Source organism: Eurosta solidaginis, chromosome 4, assembly GCF_040869045.1.
Source record: "Eurosta solidaginis isolate ZX-2024a chromosome 4, ASM4086904v1, whole genome shotgun sequence".
NCBI classification, from domain to species: Eukaryota; Metazoa; Arthropoda; class Insecta; order Diptera; family Tephritidae; genus Eurosta; species Eurosta solidaginis.
This window is the reverse complement of record NC_090322.1, coordinates 55854823-55882380: the sequence shown is the minus strand read 5'-3', so window position 1 is coordinate 55882380 and position 27558 is coordinate 55854823. Positions and strand designations below refer to the sequence as shown.

At 38.9% G+C, this 27558-nt stretch overlaps 1 protein-coding gene across 2 annotated transcripts in view; it reads left to right on the top strand.

Moving 5' to 3' along the window:
* The window catches only part of east (enhanced adult sensory threshold), a 334547-nt gene that overhangs the window by 159117 nt on the left and 147872 nt on the right, over positions 1-27558 (top strand). Inside the window, exons 1-2 of one of the 2 annotated variants that reach the window (XM_067781719.1) lie at positions 19672-19688; positions 19937-19962. The gene's annotated coding sequence lies outside the window, so the exon portion shown is untranslated. Of the gene's footprint in view, positions 1-19671; positions 19689-19936; positions 19963-27558 lie in introns of those variants that run through there. The other variant, XM_067781718.1, reaches the window with a different exon arrangement.

The window sequence follows — 27558 nt, the reverse complement described above, 5'->3', positions numbered from 1 at the left end:
ATTTAAAACTTTTGTAAGCTGTACTTTCGCAGTCGTTGAAGATATCATGTTGAAATTTGGTAGGAACGTTACTCCTATTACTATATGTATGCTTAATAAAAATTAGCAAAATCGGAGAACGACCACGCCCCCTTTAAAAAAAATTTTTTTTAAAGTCAAATTTTAACAAAAAATTTAATATCTTTACAGTATATTAAATTATGTCAACATTCCACACCAGTAATTATATGGTACAACAAAATACAAAAATAAAAGAAAATTTCAAAATGGGCGTGGCTCCGCCCTTTTTCATTTAATTTGTTTAGGATACTTTTAATGCCATAAGTCGAACAAAAATTTGCCAATCCTTGTGAAATTTGGTAGGGGCTTAGATTGTAGGACGATAACTTATTTCTGTGAAAAAGGGCGAAATCGGTTGAAGCCACGCCCAGTTTTTATACACAGTCGACCGTCTGTCCTTCCTCTCGGCCGTTAACACGATAACTTGTGCAAAAATCGATATATATTTACTAAACTCAGTTCACGTACTTATCTGAACTCACTTTGTATTGGTATAAAAAATGGACGAACTCCAACTATGACCACGCCCACTTTTTCGATATCTAAAATTACGAAAACTGAAAAAAAATGCCATAATTCTATACCAAATACGAAAAACGGGATGAAACATGGTCATTGGATTGGTTTATTGACGCAAAATATATGGGTGTGACACCTACCATATTAAGTAGAAGAAAATGAAAAAGTTCTGCAGGGCGAAATAAAAAAGCCTTGAAATCTTGGCAGGAATACTGTTCGTGGTATTACATATATAAATAAATTAGCGGTATCCGACAGATGATGTTCTGGGTCACCCTGGTCCACATTTTGGTCGATATATGGAAAACGGCTTCACATATACAACTACCATCACTCCCTTTTAAAACCCTCCTCAATACCTTTAAGTTGATACCCATATCGTACAAACACATTTTAGAGTCACCCCTGCTCCACCTTTATGGCGATATCTCGAAAAGGCGTCCACCTATAGAACTAAGGCCAACTCCCTTTTAAAATACTCATTAACCCCTTTCATTTGATTCTCATATCTTACAAACAAATTCTAGGGTCACCCCTGGTCCATCTTTATGGTGATATCTGAAAAAGGGGTCCACCTATAGAACTAAGCCCACGCCCTTTTAAAATACTCATTAACACCTTTCATTTGATACCCATATCGTACAAACGAATTCTAGACTCAGCCCTGGTCCACCTTTGTAGCGATATCCCTAAATGGCGTCCACCTATAGAACTATGGCCCACTCCCTCATAAAATGCTCTTTAATACCTTTCATTTGATACACATGTCATACAAACACATTCCAGGCTTACCCTCGGTTCATTTTCCTATATGGTTATTTTCCCTTATATTGTCACCATAGCTCTCAACTGAGTATGTAATGTTCGGTTACACCCGAACTTAACCTTCCTTACTTGTTTTAAATTGTAATCGTTGTTCGCGGCCTACTGTTTTGGGTATTTCCATATGGCTTTTAATAGGACTTTTTACTTTTCCCGCTATATTTTCTAAGGGGCTTTGCATTGGTCCATAAGTACCTAATCAAAAAATCTCAGACCTTCCACCCAAATATTCTTGGATGACAGATCCAAGTATGAATGCCATGAAGCATTGTCATATACTCCGCCAAAATTGCTTAGGCTTCCTACTTCTACTTCCCCATGCCATCTTTGTATGTCGAGAACTATAGTACCTAATGTTGAAGTAGCACCGATTAGTGTCACGTTGGGTGGTCTGGCCCAGGGATTCTGCAGTCCAGTACGATTGCAGACTTTTGACCGAACTCTTGTATGACGACAAAACAAATTAATGTTGGTAGTGTTGATTCAAACATATTTTGCTACTTTGAATATATATAGGCGTATTTGTCCCGCTTTTCCTTATCCTCTACGCTGCTTATGGTTTTCGGCTCATTAAATGCAGCCTGCCCCCGACATAATTGCCCATCCTAGTCCGGGAGGGGCCTGTTCTAAGATCTCTTTTAAAACAATCAACGATTCGCTTTAATGTAAAACTGCAATTTTTTAACCGGCGCACCATCGCTCCGTTTGAGCCGTGACCAAGCTGTTTTATAAGGGACACCCAATATCTGGTTCAAGCTTACCAAATTTTCTCTCCTTGCAGCTGCATTCAATATTCTCTGCCGGTCTTGCGAAGAAGTTCTGATGTTCACTCTTCCGTGTGCATTAATTAGCACATAGCTTCCCGTATCACGATTGTAGCTCTGATTTATTGCCAGTAGTATTCACTCCGCGAGCTTCCAACTCCTTTTTGAGCTGCTGGATATTTAACTGGAACTTAACTTCGAAATGTTGTTGTTGTTGTAGCGATAAGGACACACCCCGAATGCCTTGGGGAATGTTATCCATGTTGATGGTCCTTTGCCGGATGCAGATCCGGTACGTTCCGGTAACAAGCACCATAAGGAGACTAGCCCGACCATCTCGGAAACGATTTGGTAGGACCACATGAAACCTTCTGGGCTATACCGCCCTCCCATCCCCTAGATCCATCATGAGTTCGGGGTCGCTAGAGCCTCGGCTGTTAATGAAACCGGATTCGCCACGGGTAGGTGAGGTTGGCAATTGGGTTGGAGAAGCTATATATTGCGCTCGCAACCCCTTAGAGAGGTTGCGCTCCACAACCTCTTCAATCATTTTGGTATTTTAGTCGCCTCTTACGACGGGCATACCTACCGCGGGTATATTCTAAGCCCCCTAACCCGCTCGGATACTGCGAAATGTCCTAGTTATCTTCGAAATCTTCGAAATTTATTCAACAATTCCTTTTATGATACCAATTGTAACGAATTATAGGAATCCTTAATTATTCTGCACCTGCTGTTATAGTTCGAATCGCTGAAGTGTCGAATAAGTAACTCAAATATTAGTATAGATGAATTTCATATCAAAACTTATAAAAAAGGCACATTTTGAACCCGACCCCCTCAGATTTTGATGAAATTTTGCATAGAGGTACACTTTACCTATACAAACACCACCTCGTTTTTAGAAATTGCATTTTTGAAAAATTGTGGGCATAGCAAGGTGTCAAAGTTGTGAAAAATGCGGTAATAGGTACTTTTGAACTTTGATAACAACGGAATGGATCAACCGATTTCTAAGATCTTGGTACCATTAGAAAGGTATTCAAACAGGATTTCGAAAACATATCCTGTAAGAATTATTTTTTAAGTTTTTTAAAAACTAAATTTGAAAAAAATTACAAAGATCAAGCATTCAAGAACAAAAAAATGCTTTTCAGTGTAATAAAAATTTCCTCAGCGTATGGTTTTGATAGCCGATTAGAATACCTTTCCAATGGTACAAAGATCTTGGAAATCGTTTGAGCCCTTCCGTAGTTATCACAGCTCAAAAATACTATGATATCAAAATATAGAGAGATGAATTTACTTAAAAGTTTTTATTAAAAAGGAAAAAAACGCCATTTTAGTTTTTGGATATGTTATATATATTAAATAGATCTTTCTAATAAAAATATATTTTATTTTAAAACACTTGGCCTTTGAACTTTTTTCCAAGTTTTAAGTTTTATTTTTGAAACAAATATTTGTCAGTGTAATAAATTTTACAGTGTACATTTTCGAAAGCCTTTCGAATACCTTTCCAATGGTATCAATATCTTTGAAGTTATGCTGTTCCGTAGTTATCACAGCTCAAAAGTACCTATTACCGTCATTTTTCACAACTTTGACACCTTGCCACGCCCAAAATTTTTCAAAAATGCAATTTCTAAATATGAGGTTGTGTTTGTATAGGTAAAGTGTACCTCTGTGCCAAATTTCATCAAAATCTGAGGGGGTCGGGTTCAATGCATATCGGTTTTGATATGAAATTCATCTATAGCAAAATGTTCTTTATTGACAACACTACTTTGTTTATTATACTACGCGTTTGTTAAACTACGCTTAAACTTATTCTGCAGTTGTTCAGTCTACTTTAACTAAAGTTTAAGCTGAGCTTAAGCGGCCCATCTGGCAGGGTTAAACTCCAGTTAACTTATCAGTTATTTGCGTTCGTTCGAAATGGCGTCGAATATACCCAACAAGCATTTGGGCTTGAGTACCATTAGAGCGTGGTAGCACAACGGGCCACACCGGCCTATGTGAGTATCCGCTCGGACAGCGGAGGCAGCCACTTTAACCTAACCTAACCATTAGAGCTCATGTTGATAACTTGGGATACTTTTAAAATCCCAAGAGTTGTTTCGAAATGGTGGCTCAACTCGAGAATGATAGCGTACTCAGCAATAAGAGGGAATTTTTTATAAAGCAAAAAATGCTATTACTTAAGTTGAAAAAATTTAATTCCCAACTTGTGGTTCTCTAACTGGACTCAAATATAAGATTCCATACTACAGTATTTTCATGAAAATAAAATAATTTCAAATTCATTACTGCTATCAACCAGGTGTTTATTTCTCACATTAAATAGCTGTTGGCTTTGGTGGTACCACCTTGGAGTTCTTTTTCCAATTCCACCTCAACTCGATATCCAATGTAGGAAACAACTGGAGAAGTACGTTGAATATTCATTTGAGAACTGTACATTTCTCAAAATCTCTCAAAGGTTGGATAGTGATTGGAGAATGAAGTTGGAGAACTATCTGGTTTAAGAATAATTAAATAATGATGTTGGATATCACTTCCGGAACTAGATATCCAAAACTAGATCCAGCTGTTGCCGTATTTACAAATTATCTAGATAATAAAAAAGCCAATGTTGCCGCACAAAAAAGCATACCCCAAAGGCGGCCTTAAACTGTGACTGAAAAACTGCTCAGTAGTTTAACTGGAGTTTAAATTTGACTAGAGTTAAAGCAAACTTAGTTTAAGCTTCGCTTAACCAACTACTGAAAAACCGGGCTCAATAGTACTTAACAATTAATTTACTCGCGTACTTCACTTTTAGCTTGTTAAAATCAAACTGATTCGTTATTGCTCGGCTAGCGTTGCTTTTATATTCTCTGTTGACTCGTTCGCATATTTCTCCAAAGGTCTATACTTTTCGCGAACAGCTGCCTATTTATTTCTCCTTTATATGAGCAGTTTATTTTGAAAGTGGCATAAGTCATTTCCAACTCATAGTCTTAAATGCATTGTTATTTTTGAATGAATGCATATATAGATGGTTCTATATAAAATAATAATAAGAATTGCATCTTTTGGATATTGGACTCTAAAAAACTGGAGGCGAGGAGAGATACAAACAAATTACCACTGAACCTAAACGACTTGAAATGACTTATGCCACTTTCAAAATAAACGGCTCATATATCTGCTAAGCTCAGCTTATTTCTAAGATAGTTCGTTGTTTTATTGTTTCATATTCATTTATAGAATGCATTGAGTCATTCAATTGGAAATAACTGCTTTATATAAAAAGAATTCGCACTGAAAAATAGCGCTTATCAGAAGGCTATTACTTTGATTACATCGAAGACGGTGGCAACTGAACACAACGGCAATGAGGCAAAGCTTGACTTTCTAAACTCCGATTGGCGCCCTCGAAAATCTAACTAAGCAAATTTTATTTGACAATTCCAAAACCTAACTGACTCTTTCTAAAGTCCAGTTCACACTTTCTAAAATACATCCGAAAATATAAAAAATTTTATAATTTACCATACTTTTTAAATCACTCAAACTACTTTTTTTAGACATTTACGCTTAATACAAACTCAAATATTGAGAGTTGGAGGAGGATACTCAACAAGCAATTCTGTAAGCGTTTTTAAAAATAACTTAAAGCAAACTTGTTTGATTAATAGGCATTTTATACCTCTCTTACACTACTTTATTCTGTCTTGGATTTCAAGCCTGAAAAATTGACGAAGCTTTATCGAAAGATCAAATTACAAGAACAATTTCTCAAAAGAGAAATCGAGACCAATTTTCCCCAAGATAAATGATTTTGGCATATTATTGTTTACTTTTAAAATTTAATTTTTAATTTTAGTTTTTTTCACAATAAAAATAAAATGCAAATAACACGGAAACGTTAATTTACGCTCTCTTGGTTGCAAAGCTGTCATGGTGGAGCCATGAGCTGAGTCTTCTTAGAAGACAGGTAAAAGAAATGTTTAAGCTGGCAATGAGTGCAGAAAGCGAAGCATGTCGGGAGACGAGAATAAATTTCAGTGCGGACATAGAGTACGCTAGCGAAATAGCACGGTTGAGGAAAGTCCTAGCAAGGGGAAATATATTCCAGGGACTAATAAAGATAACGGGGAATGGTCACGTAAGTCCGTTAGGTGCTTTTCTATACACATTTCAAATCGGGAGATGAATCAGAAAAGCCACCGGACAGTACTCAAATTTCGATCACGGAGCGGGTTGTGACGGGTTTTGGCGACCGATACCAAGATCGAATGGGCGGTGAAGACATTATCTAAGTTTGAATCGCCGGGCGCAGATGGCATATTCCCAGCCAAGCTATAAATTTCAAGTAGAGCGGTCGTGGAATGGCTTAAAATGATATTCAATGGGTGCATAAGACTGAATCATGTACCACACACCAAAGGCGGGGAATATCGGTCATATGTATCCCAAAGACTACAGGCCCATTAGCTTGACTTCATTTCTGCTCAAAACCTTTGAGTGGCTGATGGATGTGTACATAAAGTCCAACGTAAGAAGTATGCTATAGGAGTCTTCTTCTAGGAGCCGTGGCTTTCAACAATGTTTCTAAACGGGCGATCATGAATGGTCTTAACTACATTAAGGTACATCCAGCCATAACCAGATAGATCGGCTGCATGTTAAATTGCAGGAAGATTACTTCACAATGCGGATTGTATGAGGGCACGAAATCAGTGGACAGGGACATGCCGCAGGGTGGGGTGTCATCACCTTTGCTGTGGACGCTGGTCATCAACCAACTGCTCAGGCGGTTCGATGAGAGACCCGTCAAACTTAAGGCTTACACAGATGTCGTTGCAATTGTCATAGGTGGAATGTGCTTTCCAACGATTAGCTCGTGAGATCTGGCGCTTCCGGATAGCCATACCTGGCCATCGAATGAATGTTGGGTTGACAGCCAACGCAGATAAGATGGATGTAGTCTTGTTTACTAAACCTAAGCTAGGAGGGGTAACCCTGCAGGATAAACCTGCACCTAGAGAGTAAGTTGTCGTGGAAGCTCAACGTGGAGGAGAGAGTGAAGAAGGCTTCGACGGCTGCACTGTATGCCATTCTGCACATTCCACCTGTAGACCTGGTAGCAAAGAACATAGCGTTAACAACTGCAACGAGGCTCGGGGCAGCTTGAGTGTAGACTATACGGCCATAGTAGTATAGCGTCATCAATTACAGGACGAACAGATTACCTGCTTCCTTATTCGAAAGGGCTCTTAAGCTACAATAGAGGTGGATGGGTAGCGCAAGGGTGCCCGCATGGCGGACGAGGCGATACATGTGTACACCGATGGTTCCAAAGTAGTCGAAGGAAAGCGTGAAAAGCGGGTTTTACCCCCAAATGTAGAAGTATGTATAAACAAAAACACAGCTAGTATTTCATTGAAAAAATAGAAAAATAGGGTTTCTGTATGGATATTCGGTAGATATATTATAGGTTTGTTTTGAATAGTTGGATTGAAAAAAATCTGCAAATAAGTTAGCAATATCTTGATCATTGCTAGAAGTTTTATTTTGGTATTTCTTAGGCCCGGTTTTCCAGTAGTTGGATAAGCTAACCTTAAACTAAGTTTGCTAAAATTTTAGTCAAATTTAAACTTCAGTTAAATCACTGAGCATTTTTCAGTCACAGTTAAAGGCCGCCTTTTGGGGAGACTTTTTTGTACGACAACATTGTCTTTTATTATCTAGATAATTTGCAGATACGGCAACAGCTGGATTTTGTTAACCCAACAAACATTTAAAAGATATTTCTCCAGCGAAATATATATCTGGTTCCGGAGGGGATATCCAACATCATTATCTAGTTATCGTAAACCAGATAGTTCTGAAGTTAATATCCAACTTCATTCTTCAATCGCTATCCAACCTATGAGAAATTTTGTAAAATCTCCAACGTCATTATCATTTTTAAATTATTATCCAACCTTTGGGAGATTTTGAGAAATGTACAGTTCTCAAACGTTTCTCCAGTTGATATCCTACATTGGGTATCGAGTTGAGGTGAAGTTGAAAAAAATCTCCAAAGTATTTAATGTGAGAAATAAACACCTGATTGATAGCAGTAATGAAGCGTAATTTATCAAAAATAAATCATATATGTATATTTTATTTTATTTTCGTGAAAGTACTGTAGTATTGCAATCTTACAATTGACTCCAGTCAAAGAACCACAAGTTGGGAATTTTCATTTTTCAACTTAAGTAATAGCATTTTTCGCTTTATAAAAAATGTTCCCTTTTTGCTGAGTACACTATGATTCTCAAGTTTAGCCACTGTTTCGTAACAACTCTTGAGATTTTAGACGTATGCCAGTTATCAGCATGAGCTCTAATGGTACTCAAGCCCAAATGCTTGTTGGGTATATTCGACGCCATTTCGAACGGACGAAAATCACCGATTGGTTAACTAGAGATTAACTCTTCCAAATCGCCCGATTAAACTCAGCTTAAACTTCAGTTAAAGTAGATTGAAAAACTGCAGAATAAGTTTAAGCGTAGTTTAACTGACAAACTGAGTTGAACTTGTACTGAAAAACCGGGCCTAAGTAAACAATAAAAGTTCTTCATTCTAGTAAGTATAGAAGACCAATACGAAATAAAATATATGAATGAATTGAATTTGTATCACGTTTTGGTACGTTGAGGAGGCAAAAAAATAATATACTTCAAGCCAGCGAGCAGTAATTATTGGGCTTAGCATAGGTGGAAACTCTCAAAGGCGAATCGCTTTACGTTTAGGTTGCTCCAAAAAGATGGTAGAGAACGCCTTAAAAATTTTAAGAAAAATAAGACAACTGACGCCATTCCAAGGAAAAAGTGACCACGTAAAACATCGCCATGTACTGATCCCAAGGTTGTGCGATTGCCAAAATCTTACTCCCACCTGACGTCCTCTGATATGAACCGAGAAATATATAAAGAACTCGCAGTTCCAATATATAGTCGAACGATGCGGCGTCGTTTGGATGAAGCATATCTTTTTGGAAGAGTGGGACGTAAGTGCCCTTTAACTACTCCAGAAGAAGAAGAAGACGAGTAGAGTTCGCGCGCTCCAATGCCAACTTGACAGCGAATCAGTGGAAGTTTGTGCTATGGAATGACGAATCTAAAATAGATAGGATATCTCCCAGTACAAAACGATATGTTCAACAGTCCCCACGCTCCCAATTTAACCCCAAATACACATCAACCGTTGTAAAGCATGGTGGAGGGAACATACAAATTTTGGGATGTTTTCTTGGAATGGTGTAGGGCCGATCCACAGAATCCGCTTAATTATGACTGCCCCTCTTTATGTGGAAACACTAAGAGATATTATTTTGCCTTGGGCGGAAGAGAATATGTCTGTTGCTTGGAAATTCCTACAAGATTCAGATCCGAAGCACACGGCCAGGTGCTTACGTGGGCATCAAATAGTGCAGATTTAAACCCCATTGAGCATTTGTGGGCAGACTTGAAAAGGGCAATAAGCCAAGAGAACCGCAAGAATTTAGACACACTTTTTGAAAAGGTGAAGGAGCATTGGTATGCTATACCTGTGGAAAGATGTCGCTCTTTAATTAATTCCACGCAGCGTTAATGCTGAGGAGTTTAAAAACAACGTGGATTTCCAACATTAAATACTCAGCTGAGAGCTTTGGAGACAAAATAAGGGAAAATCACCATGTAGGAAAATGAACCTAGGGTAACCCTGGAATGTGTTTGTATGACATGGGTATCAAATGGAAGGTATTAACGAGTATTTTAAAAGGGAGTGGGCCATAGTTCTATAGGTGGACGCCATTTCGGGATATCGCTATAAAGGTGGACCATGGGTGACTCTAGAATGTGTTTGTACGATATGGGTATCAAATTAAAGGTATTAATGAGAGTTTTAGAAGGGAGTGACCCTTAGTTGTATATTTGAAGGCGTTTTCGATATATCGACCAAAATGTGGACCAGAGTGACCCAGAACATCATCTGTCGGGTATCGCTAATTTATTTATATATGTAATACCACGAACAGTATTCCTGTCAAGATTCCAGGGGCTTTTGATTTCTCCCTGCAGAACTTTCTCATTTTTGTCTACTTAATATGGTAGGTGTCACACCCACTTTACAAAGTTTTTTCTTAAGTTTATTTTGCGTCAATAAACCAATCCAATTATCGTGTTTCATCCCTTTTTTCGTATTTGGTATAGAATTATGGCATTTTTTTCATTTTTCGGAATTTTCGATATCGAAAAAGTCATAGTCAGATTTCGGCAATTTTTATACCAAGATAAAGTCAGTTCATATAAGTACGTGAACTAAGTTTAGTAAAGATATATCGATTTTTGCTCAAGTTATCGTCTTTACGGCCGAGCGGAAGGACAGACGGTCGACTGTGTATAAAAACTGGGCGTGGCTTTAACCGATTTGTCCCATTTTCACAGAAAACAGTTATCGTCATAGAATCTATGCCCCTACCAAATTTCACAAGGGTTGCTAAATTTTTGTTCGACTTATGGCATTAAAAGTATCCTAGACAAATTAAACGAAAAAGGGCGGAGCCACGCCCATTTTGAAATTTTCTTTTATTTTTGTATTTTGTTGCACCATATCATTACTGAAGTTGAACCTTGACATAATTTACTTATATACTGTAAATATATGAAGAAGAATTTCCGAGCTCTAGGCCACACATATGCACCTTGAATGCACCTTGTCGACTCATTCGCAAGTCCCTGAAGACGATTTCTAATTGAAATCGAAATATCGACGAAATAAATAAATACAACATATATGGTATTGTAATTCATTGCATTTTTATTACTCATATATATGTGTGGCCTAGAGCTCGGGAATTCTTCTTCATATAACTTTTGAAAGGCCGAAAATAAAAATAAAAATAACAATAATACTGTAAATATATTCAATTATTTGTTAAAATTTGACCTTTAAAAATTGTGTTTTTTAAAACTTGGCGTGTTCTTCATCCGATTTTGCTAATTTTCATTTGACACATATATAGTAATAGTAGTAACGTTCGTGCCAAATTTCGTCATGATATCTTCAACGACTGCCAAATTACAGCTTGCAAAAGTTTTAAATTACCTTCTTTTAAAAGTGGGCGGTGTCACGCCTATTGTCCAAAATTTTACTAATTTTCTATTCTGCGTCATAAGGTCAACCCACCTACCAAGTTTCATCGCTTTATCCGTCTTTGGAAATGAATTATCGCTTTTTTCGGTTTTTCGAAATTTTCGATATCGAAAAATGTTGTCGTGTAGGGCACATACGCCAAACCGTGTTTTCTCTAAATTCATCAGTGCTATCGAACTTTAATAATCGATACAATTTACTGCAGTTGACCACCCCCGGTTTAACTTAGTTTGACATTTGATATTTTCAAGGGTTTGTAAACAGTCGCGCATATTCACTTTTTTACCTTGGTAGATTTAAAACTAGTTTTACAAAAGTGCTGTGGAGTGCAAAGTTAAATTAACTTTTGTAAGAGTGGGTACACCTGGGGCGCATACGCCATCTCGAAAGTGGGGTAGTTTCGCCGGCGTATGTGCCCCATGAAAATGTAGATGCACGATATAAAAAGACTAGATGCTGTTATAAAGTTTCATATTTAGGTTGTTGGTATAAATATGGTTCGCAACTACAAAAAAAAACTGATCGAAGCAAATTGGATGAGGGAAAATTTAAACTTGCAATCAAGGGAGTTCTTTCTAAAAAGTTAAACATAAGTGAATCTGCACGTACATATGGCTTAAGTCGCACAACATTAAAAGACAGAACAACACAAATTAGCAAAAAAAGAGCTTAAGCACTTGATGACTCGGGAAATTCCTCGTACTACGAACCCTTCCTCTTCTCTTCAAAATACAGCCAACGCAAGTATTCACAAAAAACAGGAAAACGAGATAGCAAATTACTTTAAGGTGTGCTCTAATCTCCAACATGGATTCACGTACAGCGCTGCGCGGAAGTTTGTTTTCGATTACGCCCATGTGAACGATATAAAAACTCCTGTAACTTGGACAACTAGGCCTGCGACTTTCTATCTATACTACCACCTAAAAAAACTCCAGAGAAAGTTCGCACGTTACCTAAACTCAGAATAGCTCATAACTCTACAGATCCAAGAAAGGGATCATCTAAAATTCTTACATCCACTCCATCGAAGGAAGAAAAAGAAAGTACTCCATTGAAGAAAATACCACCGCGGAAAAGGGCTAAAAGGAGCCTGAATTTTAAAAAGCGTAAACCTTCGGATGAGTGATCAGAACATATAAGTTTAGCGGATACGGATAAATCAATTGGCTCGTTCACTTACACCGATAACTCGGATATAAATAACTATGTTCTTGTGCGTTTTGAATGTCAAACAGATAAATTTTACGTTGGCCGAATTGTACGTGAGTGGGAAGATTTATACGAAATTGAATTTCTACGAAAAAGAAACCAATCTTGGGTATTTTTTCAACCATCTATTAAAGATGAGTCATACGTACCCAAAACATATATTGTACTCAAACTTCGCGAACCTGTTCATCCACCTTGAACTCCTCGAGCTGCTGCAACATTTATATTTGAGTCCGATGTATCACAATTTAATGTTAACTGAAGTGTATGTGGTGTTATTAAATAAAACGTATATGTTATTTTCATAACAATACATCCACTAGTTTACTTATAAAAGGTTTAATAAAAATATGAACAGTATACTTATTTCTTTTAAAATAATTTCATAGGTGGTGGCGATTGTATCCCACCCCCTCGGCGTATGTGCCCCATGGATGGGGCAGTTTCGCCAAATTGGGTAAGTTCATATAATCATTAAAAAAATACTAAGGTATTAAAAAGCAGACATACAGATACAAAAACGAAAGCTGAAATGTGTATGTTTCCTGAGAAGCAAACTTCAAGAAAAAACAATTAGTGGTTTGATCTCCACAGCAATTAAAAAAAAAGTGGCGAATGTGCCCCCTTCTACCAACCAACCGTTATGCAATCAAAGTTAATATACTCTGTGTGCAAAGCACGCTGATTATAAAAATTTAAGAATTATACTTTTTTAAAATGTATCTGTACTAGCTTTTTTATGTAGGTGCCCATCGGGACAGCTTCACCGAAGTGAGCATTTTAGTTTAAATTCTTTTTAATGTAAGAAATTGTTAAACTTGTATCGTAATTTTTGTTAACTTACCCTATCAAAATAAAAAACAAAAACTAAAACTCAACTAATGTGAAAGAGATATTTAGGCCTGGGAAATTAGTAGGCTTGCTGGCGCTATTTTGTTGGCCACATCTGCAGGTGATGTTTGACACGTATGTAAAGAATTAAAGAAATGGCACGATAGGGGGTCACCCAGTCTGAAACCTCGTTTAGTTTCGAACGGCTCGGATAGGTCCTTCCCAATTCTGACTGAGCTTATGGTGTTGCTCAACGTCATTTTGCACAGCCGTATAAGTTTTGCGTTGAAACCAAATTCAGACATAGCGGCATATAGCCAGCTCCTTTTCGCGCTGTCGAAGGCGGCTTTAAAACCGACGAAGAGGTGATGTGTGTCGATCCTTTGGCGCATTCTGAAAGTCTAGTCGATGTAAGATTTACCAGGTCTGAAGCCGCACTGGTAAGATCGAATCAGCCGATTCACGGTAGGCTTCAATCTTTCGCACAATACACTTAACAGGACAGGTATTAAGAAGGCTCATTCCGCGATAGTTGGCGCAATTTGCAGTATCCCCTTTCTTGGGGACTGGGCAAAGAACACTTAGATTACAATCGTCGAACAGCACTCGTCCGACCATATTTTGAGAAGAAGCTGTTGCATGCGCCTTACCAACTCCTCGCCGCCGTATTCGAATAGCTCCGCAGGCAATCCGCCAGCGCCGGTGCACTTGTTGTTTTTCAATCTGATTATTGCTTTCTGACTTTGTCATAATCGGGTGGGAGGACAAATATTCCATTATCATCGATTACGGGATCGGGTTCGTCATTCCTGTGCTATAAATCGCTGTCTCCATTTAGGAGAGCAGAGAAGCGTTCTCTCCATAACCTAAGTACTCTCTGGACATCAGTTATAACGTCACCGTTTTCGTTATTACAAGAGTTTGCTCTTTAGACCTACTCAATTATAATAAAAAAAACACATTTGCATTTGGATATTGTGCTCAAAGTTGATACCAAGATAATTTGAAAAAACTTACTTTTTTTATAATTCGAAACAAACCTATAGATCTTTGAAGGGACGTACGGCTCACAGTAAATATCTAAACTTTAAAAGAATTGGTGCCGCGAACGTAGCAGGAAAAAGGGAAAAGTTTACTAACACGAGAACTAAAACTTTTGCACATTTCATTTTATGCTTTATCTGGCTGCGGAACTTAACCGCTCTGGAACAATATTCTATAAAAGCGTGCAATTACTGGCATATGCTGATGACATTACTCCAGACTGGAAAAAGAAACTGTAAAGATGGGTTTGATAGTGAATGATGACACAACGAAGTACCTGCTGTTATCGAGCAAAGAGTCAGGGCATATGCGCCTTGGCAACCACGCTACTGTTGGCAGCCATAATTTCGAAATAGTAAAAGACTTCGTTTATTTGGGAACCAGCATCAACAATAACAACAACATCAGCTCTGAAATCCAGCGAAGAATCACTCTTGCCCATAAATGCTACTTTGGACTAGGTAGGCAATTGAAAAGTCAAGTCCTCTCTCGGCAAACGAAAATCATACTCAACAAGTCACTTATCGTACCCGTCCTACTATATGGTGCAGAAGCATGGACCATGACAACATCAGATGAAGCGGCTCTGGGAGTGTTCGAGAGAACAGTCTTCAAATATTAATGGACCTCTACGCGTTGCCGATGGCGAGTACCGAAGAAGATTTAACGATGAGCTGTACGAGCCTTATGCAGACATCAACATAGTCCAGAGAATTAAAACGCAGTGGCTGCGCTGGCTAGGCCAAGTTATGCGAATGACAGATGACGCTCCGACTAAAAATGTGTTTCCATCGGAACCCGCCTATGGAAGCAGAGGAAGAGGGCGGTCCCCAATCCGCTGGAAGGACTACCAGCCCTGACAACCAGTCATCCATGCATTGCACATACACTTCAATTGTGTGTTAATTTAGGAATGAAACTACCGCTATGTTGTGGAGTCATCAAAACTGGTGATGAGTTTCAGTCGTTCGTGTAAACGTACATATGCTCTCGAGAAACATTTAACACAAACTGAAAAGGTAGTTAAAAAACTATTCCAAAGTTGTCCAACTAGACGGAATTCAGTTATTTTTACGTTGGAAAGAGTTAAAGAGCTTAGATCTTCTATTGTTGCAGTAATTCTGATCATTCGATTTTCAACAAGGCCGGCCAAAATATCGCAATTTCGGACAGTGACTGGGATGCAGTTGATGTTTTAATAGATTTACTCACCCCTTTCGAAATTGCGACAAATGTGCTTAGCAGTGACAGCGAGATTACAATTTTTAAAGTGAAACCCATCATTAAAAACACTGATACAAGGATGGCAAAAACATTCAAAGAAAAAGTAGCTGCAGACTTGAGAAGGCGTTTTTCTTTTGAAGACATTGAAGACCCATCTCTGGAAAATATCAGTATTGCACATATGGCGAGTTGTCTTGATGCGAGGTTCAAACAGTTGAAGCACGTTGAGACCGATGCTTTTTGTAAAAAAATAAAAAATCATGTGTAAAAAATGTGCAATAAAATGGGTACTGCCGATATGAATGCCCAAAAAAAAGCTTCGGAAAACAGTGATCTCACGGCCATGGATATACTCCTAAATGGTAATGACAGTAACACAAGGGGGGAAGGCGAGTTTCAGCGCTATTTATTCGAAAAACAAATAAACCACAATCTCAGTGCCAGCAATTGGTGGCAAGACCATGGAAAAATATATCCCAATCTGACGAAAATCGCCAAAAGATTTCTTGCGGTATTTGCCACTTCAACAGCTTCTGAAAGGGTATTTTCAAGTGCTGGAAATGTAGTTCGTCCCACACGAAATTGTTTGAGTCGGGAAATGATATCGGCACTTATTTTCTTACACCCAGGCGCGGATCTACGGGGGGAAATAGGGGACACCCCCCCCCCCCAAAGGTCGAGAAATTTTATTTTCAAATACTTTACAGAACAAAATTAAATATCCAAAGAAAATAAATATTCAAATGTCTAATACTTAATTTTGGCATTTCACGATGCACGGCAATTTATACATGAATACCGCTTTTATAAAAACAAAACGAAATTTATGAAACATTTTGATACTATTTCTCCCCCCACAGCCAAGCTCACGATCCGCTATTGCTTACACCAGAACAAGAAAAAAATAGTTTAACATCATATTACATATTTCTCAATACGAGATTTTTTGTATTCACTGCTAATTGATTTAAATGCCCCACGAATTTATTGTTATTAATGTTAAATAAACATATATGGTACATCAACTTGTTGCTTTCACTGGATATCCAAAAATACGGTTATTAACCGGATCTTCATAAATCCGGATATCCGAATAGTTTCATAAACGAATATTAACCGGATATCCATGCCTTCCGGATTTTATCCGAGCCAACGGATATCCGTATGGATATCCGGATATTCGAATATGCGGATAGTCCCAGGCCTAAAAGCAACCGAAGAGTATGTTTTATACCAGAGCCGGCCAAAAGTTGCACATTGTGCAATTTGAGTTCGTATTTTCACACAGACACTAACGATGTGCGATCACGATCGTTTACTTTCGCTTGTCATCCACTAAAATTAACAGTGGATGCAAAAGGAAAAGTCCATGGTACTTTTTGGGCACATAATAAAAACCAGGCATACTTAACGAACGAAACGATATCATTTCGTTACGATAATCAACGCTAATAAACGAAACGAAGTCATTTCGTTTCGTTTATTAACGTTAAGAACGTCAAATTAACGTAAATTAAATAAAATGATATCGTTTCGTTCGTTAAGCATGCCTGATAAAAACAATATGCTGCAATGTTAAAGTGACATTTAATACGTTTTAGTTAGTATTATTAAGTTCCTTTGGACATACATATTAATATTGACAATTTAACATAAGTAACTTTTTATACGTTCTACTTAGTTTTATTAATTTTTATACATTTTTTTTGTTGAATAACTTTATGTTTTGAAAATATATATTTCTATCTTTACATTTACTTTGTTTTGTAGTTCTTTCTTAATGAAAAAGTGATTTTTTTAAGTAAATTTTGCATTGAAGAAACACCATACCTTCTTTTATAAAAAAAATTTATCTGGCTAGCTCGACCTCCACGTTCTTGGTTATATGAATATAAGTAAATATAGTTAGGATTAGCTTGAAATCAAATAACCAGAGTCGTTTTTAATTTCGGACTTCACAGTCCACATTTTCTTTTGGCACACTGTGGGGAGTTGTTACTCAATTTTTACACACACTTATGCAATTGTTTTAGTATTTGTGTGGCCGGCTCTGTTTTATACCGTTATCTTGGTGATAACTCAATCTGAGTGGGGTGTTTTCCTCCGCATATGACAGCTTAACATTTCGCAAAATATCCCTGTACTCCTCAGTGATTATTGCGCCTTTATCCAAAATATGGAACCCAAACCTTAAGAAGAGAAGCCTCTGGAAAATTATGTTTCCTTCTCCATGCCTAATTGTCCTTTTGGTGCATCAAGAAGAAAAAGCTTTGCCCGTCGCGCCATGTACAGTACTTTTGGAGTCCTTTCCGCACAAATTAATCTTCACTTCGATGCTAAATAAAATATTTCGCATTTTTTTTCCTACAATGGGACCGCACCAATGCAGATGTACAGTGGCATAAACTTGTCTCTTCTGTTTGTGTACCGTGGAGTACAAGAACGTTTTGCGAAATGTTAAGCTGACAGTCGTGACCAATAGAAAAGGCTAAGTTATACAAAACATGGAGGAGATACCGGTGATTAAAATAACAGATTTTTAAGAAAAGTTTCATACACCTATTATTTTGACCAACGAAATTTTTTTATTATGTTGCAGTTATTATGATACAGAAATTGATGAATTATAATAATTTTCATCTATTTAGTACAAGTAACTAAAGTTATTAATATTACCATACAAAATTTGTTTTCATTCAAACCAAACCGCGAACCAAAGCTGTGTACACCTAATATTTTGGCCATGAGTGTATATGTAGATTTATCTTTTTTGAAATAAAAACATATAGATTACCTTTCTCTTTAAATATATTCAATAAAATTAAAAATTAAATATGCAAAAAAAAATCGATTGTTTTTCATGTACCATTAACCGCTGTCCACATATGTGGACATAAAAATACTACTGTTTTCCCAAAAAGAAAAAAAAAATGTTTACTTAAGTTATCTAGACCCCAATTATTAAAAACAAGTCATAAAAAACAATTTTTCCTGTGTAGTTTTTGAGCGGGATTGAAGAGGATAAAGAAGAAGCGCCTGTTGGGCGGCCATAACCGTTTAAACGATTAAGCACCAATTAAGTACATAAATAAAGTCGACGTAAACGTACATACATATGTACATATGTATATGTATAAACGTTATTGGATAGTGCAAGATAGAATTTGTTGGCCACCGTGGTGTGGTGGTAGCGTGCTCCGCCTACCACACCGTATGCCCTGGGTTCACACCCCGAGCAAAGCAACATCAAAATTTTATAAATAAGGTTTTTCAATTAGAAGAAAATTTTTCTAAGCGGGGTCGCCCCTCGGCAGTGTTTGGCAAGCGCTCCGGGTGTATTTCTGCCATGAAAAGCTCTCAGTGAAAACTCACCTGCCTTGCAGATGCCGTTCGGAGTCGGCATAAAACATGTAGGTCCCGTCCATCCAATTTGTAGGGAAAATCAAGAGGAGCTTGACGCAAATTGGAAGAGAAGCTCGGCCTTTGATCTCTTCGGAGGTTATCGCACCTTACATTTATTTTTTTTAAGATAGAATTTGTTTTGTAGCTCAGAGGGGTCTGATTTGGTGGAAGCTCCCATAAATATGAATTTACACTAGTAAAAATAATCTGCCAAGTTTTGCGCATCCAAAAGTCTAATTAATTTGCATTCTAATATGCGTATATATATACATACATAAGTATATGAATATGTGTTTGCTTTTATTGTGTTTACGACGTGGCCTATCTTCGTCATCATCGAGTGGGCATTTCACTGCTCAACAGTGATTAACAAATCACGAGGTCAACGTTAAAGTTAGCAGTGACGCCGCAACAATCTAAACACGAAGTCAAACGAACGGTTAGTGGAAAGCAACAACGTAAGCGGGAGCAAACGACCAAAGGCGCAATAAAAAGTCAAGCACCAAAAATAAGCGAAAAACGGCAGCCAGAATAACAGCCCACGACGGTACGGCAACAACGACGAAATATAAAACGTATACCAAAAGCAATTGCCAGAAACACGTTTCTTACTAATAAACATATGTATACACATATGTAAGTATGTATATAAAAACGTTAATTATTTGCTACGCTCTTATACAAAGTGTAGTTGCTAAAATTAACCACAGCAACGTACATACATTACAAGAATTTCATACACAAATTTCCAAAGCAAAATATCACTTTCCCAAAGTTTTTATAGTGTACTTTACTTAATTTTGTCTGATTCAAATAATCAGTTAAACATACAATTTTTACAATCAATAGCTAATTTTACCTCTTTTTCATTCGTTTACTTTCAGAATTCATCAAAAACAAGGACGAAAAGGTATGTAAAAAGCATTTATAAATGTGATGAAAATTTCAATAAACTAAAATTCAATATGGCCTCGAAGTGGAGGCATTGTGGTTGTGCCAAATACAAAAATAACGAGCACATGTATGATCAAACGAGTAGGTAAACAACGGAAGCAAGAGAGCGTGGCGTATTTTGATGTAGTAGACGTCACTGCTACTTTAAAAAAATAACGCAGTCGACGCTACACTGACGATGATTTGCTACGTAGTTTTTCTTTTAGTTTTGCCTATTGCTACTCCATTCTAGTGCCAATTGCATACGACTTTGTTACAGATATTGTTGTTGGCTGCTGAGTGAGTGATACGATATTTTGAGCCATCTTTGCGTTGCTCACTTCAAAGTTATAATCGGCTTTGACGTGAACGTCGCTGCTTTTGAGTCTGTTTACGTTTGCGTTGATCTCGCTGTTTAGTGCCGGCTTTAAAGAAGTAATTCTGTATGTATTTTTGGCTTTTATGATATGTTGACTACATACAATATGCTTACGTTTGGCTCTTTTAACATAAACATCAGAATGATTGACGACACATTAACGTTTACATGCTTTTTAATTCCTCTTTGCACTAAGTTTCTTTGTTACCGACTGATGTCACTATATTTGTATATGCCTATGTACATCTACATATGCCTACACGCATATGTATGTACATATGTATTTATATTTGCACACAAAATTTAGTGCATGTCTAATAAAATTGCGAATTATGACAAAGTACGTATGTATGTACATAGGTACTTTTTATAAGAACAACGCACACACATACGTCCATAGATGATTATAAATATCTAAATAAATTCAAAAACACAACTACAACATTGAGCTTCAGGCACTTGCAGAATCAGTAATAATGTATCTACATACATAGTATAGGTACATAAATTTATGGATTGCTTCTATGGTCATATGTATGTACGAATGTATGTATGTACACATAAATATATGTTTATACAACTGTGCATGCACATGTTTCTTATTTATCTCTGCTAACGCCGGAAGTTGTTTTCTGCCACGCTATTGAATAGTCAACGATGGTGAACAACATTTCGCATTTATTTTTTTTTATTTATAGGTACCTAAACATAATTTTTATTTATTCGCAGGCCTATTCGTTGAAAGGCAATTGATTTTAGTATGGAATGCCCGTTATCTCAAATGAGTATAATGCCTATAACAGAGCTTGCCCTCTTAGAAGATTCAGAGCAAAAGCAAAACCGCCATGGAGGAGCAATGAGCTGAGTCTTGTTAGAAGGCAGGCAAAATAAATGTTTAAGCTGGCAAAGACCGCGGAAAGCGAAGAATGCCGGGACGAGTATAAGAATCTAGTGAGGATCTACAAGCGTGAAATTTCCTGGGCGAAGAGAGTCTCATGGAAAAATGTCTGTGCGGTCATAATGTTCTCCAGCGAAAGAGCGCGGTTGAAAAAAGTCCTAGCAAGGGTAACATAGTCCCGGCACTAATAAAGAAAGGAAACGGGGACTCACATTCCCCTTCGGGAGATAATTCAGAAGAGCCATCAGACAACACTCACACTTCGAAAACGGAGCGGGTAGTGCTGAGCTTGGTGGCCGTTACCAAGATCGAATGGGCGGTGAGGACGTTCTCTAAGTTTAAATTGTCGTGGCCAGATGGTTTATTCCCGGCCTTGCTAAAAGTTTTAAGTAGAGCGGTCGTGGAATGGCTTAAAATAATATTCGATGGGTGCATAGACTGACTCATGTACCGCACACTTGGAGAACTGCCCGTCTAGCTTTCCTACCAAAGGCGGGGAATATCGGTCAAAAGTATCCCAAAGAATACAAGCCCATTAGCTTAACATCATTTCCGCTCAAAACCTTTGGGAAGCTGATAAATTTGTACATAAAGTCCAACGTTTATGAAAAACTGGTATCCACAATACAACGTGCGTACACCAAAGGCAAGTCGGTAGACACTGCACTGAAATCTTCTTAGACATTGCCGGGGATTTGAACAATGTTTTTAAATGAGCGATTATGGATGGTCTTAACTACGTTAAAGTACATCTAGCCATTATCAGATGGAGCAGATGTATGTTAAATTGCAGGAAGATTACTTCACAACGGGGATTGTATGAGGCCATTCGACAGGGGCACGCCACAGGGTCAGGCGGTTCGACGAGAGACCCGTAAAACTTACGGCCTACGCAGATGACGTTGAAAATGTCATAAGTGGAAAGTACCTTCCAACTATTAGCTCTTTGAATTATCGGGCGCTTCGGTATATTTATACCTGAGCATCTAATGTCGGGTTGACAGCCAAGGCGAGAAGACGAATATGGTCTTGTTTACTAAGAGGAACATCTCATGTCGGGTTGACAGCCCAGGTGAGAAGACGAATATGGTCTTGTTTACTAAGAGGAACAAGGTCGCAAATTGGACCAGACCCAAGTTAGGAGGGGTGAACCTACAGGAGAAACCTTGCACAAAATATCTAGGAATCATCCTAGACAGTGAGTTGTCGTGGAAGCTCAACATGGGGGAAACAGTGAAGAACATGCATGTAAAAGAATGCTGGGGTCTATCGCTCTCGTGTAAACCCTACCCTTTACTGTTGAGTCCTTGTTTGGTGGGTGGACAGCCACACAAAAAAGAACATACCTCAAAAACTTAGTGGGGATATTCAGGCTATCAATGCTTAGCATTGCGAGAGCCCCGAAAACAGGCCCAACGGCTGCACTGTATACCATTCTGCACATTCCACCTGTAGACCTGGTAGCAAAGAACATAGCGTTAACAACTGCTGGGAGGCTCTTACAGCCGCAATAGAGGTGGCATATGACAGTAGATGGGAATGAAAAAGCGGATGAACTAGCTTAAAAGGGAACATCCCTCGAAGCTTGCTCCAATTAGATTGGGCGAGATTAAAAAAGCGAGAGTTGCACATGATCTATCAAAGGGCCGTAAAATGTCGAATATCATGTGATCTACACAAACTTAGACTAAGCAAGTTACTCATATCATTTCAACGAGAGGACTGTAGACTCATGACGGGTATTTTGACTGATAGGATGCAGTTTTCAGTTCAAATTAGGCTTGGGCAATGATAGCAGATGTAGGAAGTGCTAAATGCATTTCTAGAACCAAACAGTAACTTTGCTTAACAAAAAAGGCACCCTAGCAAACACTCAGAGAGCACTTCTGTCATGAAAAGCATCTCGGGAAGGTTTCAATTGCTTTGCAGTTGCCGTGCAGAGTCTGAACAAAATCATGTGTTTCCTATTCCCGGCCTGAGCATCCTCGCGTCGTTGCATTATTATTCATATTGTAACGAATTTACTGCAATTCCCCTTATTTGCAATCTTCTGCTAACGTTCGAATCACTAAACTGTTGAATAAATAACTCCACTATTCAATAATGCAAAATGGCCTTTATTAAAGTTCTTCACAATAACACTACTATTGCTCGCCAGAGAGCATCTTAAGTCCAACTGACTGTCTCGCCTCTACTGTTGCTGCTTTTATACTGTGCGGTTTCCTCGTTTACATATTTCTAGGCGCTTCCATTTCCAGAACTTACTAGTTAGTGGTATATAATTATAACTACAGATACACGTGTATAGCTTCTCATATGCGCGTGTATTTGTGAGCGACACGTCCACAATTATAAGTGCATACTTTTGGAAGCATCTCAGATAAGGTATTTGCATGTGTTTGTGCGTCTCTTCTCCGTTGCGCGTACGTACATATGTGTAGACATCATGATTGATCTATTGATGTGCATACAAGTCACTGCTTAGCATCGGCTTATAGATGATAGTATCCCTTAGTGTTGCTAATATTCGTGACACTGCCCTCCACCTAAGTCTCATCGTCCCGATCAGACAAATCTCTCGATCTAAACGCTGTTAGCATCTCCAAATGTACCACTCTTCTATTTCGTGGTTTCCCAATGGTTTGGATGCGGTACATGGTTGTTGTTGTTGTTGTTGTAGCAATATTTCGCCCCACCTAATAGCTGCGACCGATCACAAATTGTCATCAATATCCTCTAACGGGAGTCCAAGGAAACTTGCTGTTTCGACAGGAGTGGACCATAATGAAAGGGGTGTTAGAGGCGTTGGTTCCACATTACAATTAAAGAGATGGTTGGTGTCATATGGGGACACATTGCAAGCGGGGCATACATTTTGTATGTCGGGGTTGATTCTGGATATGTAAGAGTTTAACCTGTTACAGTATCCAGAACGAAGATGAGCCAGAGTGACTCGCGTTTCCCTGGGGAGTATCCGTTCCTCTTCCGCAAGTTTTGGGTACTGTTGTTTGAGTACTGGATTCACCGGGCAATTCCCGGCATAAAGGTCCGACGCCAGTTTGTGGAGTTCACCAAGGGCCTGCTTGTGTTTTTTTGCTTCATACGGCTGAGTTCTCAGGTGCCGTATTTCCTCAAAGTGCTTACGGAGATGACTCCTTAAGTCCCTAGGCGGTGCTGGCTCATCAATCAGATGTCTGTTGGGATTACCAGGTTTCTGGGTATTCAACAGGAACTGTTTGGTTAGCATCTCATTTCTCTCCCTGATGGGGAGTATTCTCGCTTCATTATGTAGATGTTGTTCTGGGGACATAAGAAGGCAGTCCGTGGCGGTTCCGAGCGCAGTATTTTGGCAGGCCTGTAGCTTCTTCCAGTGGGTAGTTTTTAGGCTTGGCGACCATATAGGAAACGCGTAGCATGCAAACGGCTGGCCAATTACTTTTTATGTGGTAATGAGTGTTTCTTTGTCTTTTCCCCAAGTACTGCCATCAAGGGATTTTCGGAACAATTGCGGCTGCGTGCTCACCAAAATGTAGATCCTGATCAAACGTCACACCCAAGAAATTAAATTAATTTACACTGAAATGGCAGTCCTTGGTCGGGAAAAATCCCGAGTCGCTCCGGTACATAGAACCGACGAGCTTGGGATGCGGTACATGGTATCACTGATCTTCTTCACAACTTTATACGGGCCTTCCCAACTGCACCGAAATTTGGCTGGAACACCTTTCCGCCGGTGAGGGTTGTATAGCAGTACCAAATCTCCCTCCCGGAAACCTTCCGAATTATTTTTCTTGTCGTACCTGTGTTTCATCTTACTACTTATTACCCTGGGCCGTTCCCTCACACTCTGTTGTTTGGCCAATGAAATACTTCGTAGAGCTTGCGCTTGACAGATTGGCTTCGCATAATCAGTACCGTTCTCACGTTTCACAACAGTAGTGCGCCCGGCTGGAAACTACCCTCGCATTCTTTCTGGGAAATTCGTTCCTTCGTTTTTGTGTGTCCATTTGGTTTTGTCAATGGCAGTGTTTCTCTCGCAGGCACTTTTGATTTCGCTTTATTTGGCCCATTCGATCCATCAACCTTTGCCTTTGACTTTCGTGGTCTTTGTCGAGTCTTCTTCACTAGTATTCAATTTCTACTGAACCCTTTCGCCAAACTGAAGTTAAGTGGTATATCCTGGTTCTTATAACGCACAATCCTTCTCTGCATGTCGATCCTGATGTCATGGTCAACTAAGAAGTCCACTCCCAATATGACTTCATCAATAATCTCCGCTACTACGAATTTGTTTAGAACCATGACCTCCCCAATTAACACTTCACATACCACTTCTCGCTGGACTTGGTTACACTCGCCAGTAATCGTACGCAATCTTGCTCCAGGTAATGGCTTTACTCTCCTGTTGACCAAATCAGATCGGATCAAAGAATGAGATGCGCCCGTATCGACAGTCAGTACACGTTCTTTGCCATCCACATTTCCTCTGACGTTAAGACTACTCGATTTTCTTCCATTTTGCGAGACAGATATCACAGGATATTCAACAGCTGGAGCTAGCTCTCGATTTTTACATCTGGCACGCTGTGGCTCATCTCCTCCCGCTTTGCGTTTACGGCCACCCAAGTTGGAACTACCAGGACCGGTGCTGCAATGACGTGCAATGTGACTTGGGTTACCGCACTTGAAACACTTCATAACTCCGGCATTTTTCTGTTGTAACCCCTTCAGTGCTTCCAAAATTGTGTCAACCCAGTCTGGTCTTTCCACTTCCATGCGATGAGCTTTGTACGCTGGCTTACTGAAATGTGAGGCTGTTTCCTGAGTTAGTGCATGCGACCGTTCCGTTTCAGCAAATGTTAGTTTTGGATTCGCATATGTAGCACGTTTCACTTCCATATCTCGTATGCCATTTATGAAGCTCTGGATTTTTACCCTCTCGGTGTATTCTACGGGTGCGTCCGCATTTGCTAGATGGGCCAGTCTTTCGACATCCGACGCAAACTCCTGCATAGTGTCATTCACTTTTTGGTAGCGATTTTGCAACTCAATTTGATATATCTGTTTCCTATGCTCGCTTCCGTAACGTCTCTCTAGAGTGCTCATCAATGTTTCATAGTTGTTCCGTTCGTACTCTGGAATTGTCTGTAAGATTTCAGCTGCATGCCCTTTCAATGCCACGAACAGTGCAGCAACTTTATCTTCAGCATTCCAGTTGTTCACTGCTGACGTCTTCTCAAACTGAAGCTTGAATACCTGGGAAGGAACAGAACCGTCAAAGGATGGAGTTTTTACCTTCGATTTTCTCGCTGGAACAGCTGGGCGATTTAGTTGTAACTGTTGCATAAGACCTTTCAACGCTGCTATCTCGGCATAAATTTTGTCCTCGAGTTGTAAAATTTTTGCATCGTGCTCTTCCAGTTTCGCAAAGAGCTGCTATGATACATGTTCCGAAATTTGTGTCCACATTCCAGATATACGTGCCTCTTGCGCTTCCAGTTGAGATGACATATATGTCTTCTGTTCTTCCAATTGAGATGAAATTTGCGACGCCATTTCTGAAATACGTGCCTCCTGTGACTCCAGCTGAGATGCCATTGTCGATGTTTGTGCAGATATTGTGATCGTCACTGTCTGCGGTGTTTCGTTTTTTTCTTCCCTTTTTGTTGTTGTTTTGTCGCTATCAAAATGAGAAACATACTCCTCAGCATTGATTCCTTCAAATACCATAGCTACACTTAGTCGTGTTTGTAGCTGGGATTTATTGCCAAAAGTAGCCAATCCACGGACTTCCAACTCCTACTTCAGTTGCTGGATCGTCAATTCACTCAACTTTGCCATGTCCAAGTTGTATTCCCTATCTTCGGAATTTATTCAACAATTCCTCTTCTGACACCAATTGTAACGAATTTACTGCAATTCCCCTTATTTGCAATCTTCTGCTAACGTTGGAATCACTAAACTGTTGAATAAATAATAAGGTCGCCGATGATTTCGTCGGTGACAATGTCAGGTTTCGCAAGGCGAGGCAACTGTAAATATAAGGGAATTATGTTATTACATAATTTATCAATGGTTGGGCCGGGACCTGTAGCCATTGTCGTCCAGTCATCGGGCGTCCTACAGCAACGTGCCCTGATTGACTGTATTAAAAGCTTTTGATAAATCTAAGTAAGCCACGTTTACTTTCCTGCGTCTGGCGTGGTGGTAGTGCTATATCGTTTCCGAGACCTTTGCTGATGATTGGCACGACGCAGCTTTGCGTTGAAGTAAGGGAGTAGAATGGCTTCGACTGT